This window comes from Arachis hypogaea, chromosome 5 (assembly GCF_003086295.3).
Source record: "Arachis hypogaea cultivar Tifrunner chromosome 5, arahy.Tifrunner.gnm2.J5K5, whole genome shotgun sequence".
Classification (NCBI taxonomy): domain Eukaryota; kingdom Viridiplantae; phylum Streptophyta; class Magnoliopsida; order Fabales; family Fabaceae; genus Arachis; species Arachis hypogaea.
In genome coordinates, this window is record NC_092040.1 from 80771343 (window position 1) to 80771844 (window position 502).

General features: G+C 46.0%; 1 non-coding gene across 1 annotated transcript; it reads right to left on the reverse strand.

The window, feature by feature from the left end:
• Window positions 1-398: 398 nt before the first annotated feature.
• On the reverse strand, window positions 399-502 carry LOC112805122 (small nucleolar RNA R71). The gene has a single exon (XR_003203732.1). It is a non-coding gene; the product is annotated as a small nucleolar RNA R71 (small nucleolar RNA).

Here is a 502-nt window from a genome sequence, read left to right on the forward strand (position 1 = left end):
GGGTTGATGGAAACAATGCCATTCCTGAGAGGAGGGTTCTTGGTTCATACATAAACCCAACCTCTGGGAATTGTGGTAGTAGCATTCAGAAACCACCCATTCAGGCCAACAATTTTGAACTCAAACCACAGCTCATATCATTGGTGGAGGATCATTGTTCATTTGGTGGAAGTGCTAATGAAGATCCAAACCAACATCTCACCAAATTCCTGAGAATTTGCGACACTGTGAAGTCCAATGGAGTCCAGGAAGATGCCTATAAACTGCTCTTGTTCCCATTTTCACTTAGGGACAAGGCAGCTAAGTGGCTGGAATCATTCCCAAGGGACAGCCTAACAACCTGGGATGAGGTGGAGAGCAAGTTTCTGGCACGTTTCTACCCCCCACAAAAGGTCAATAGGCTTCGATCTGAGGTTCAGACTTTTAGACAACAAGATGGTGAGACGCTCTACGAGGCATGGGAGAGGTTCAAAGAGTTGACAAGGAAATGCCCACCAAACAT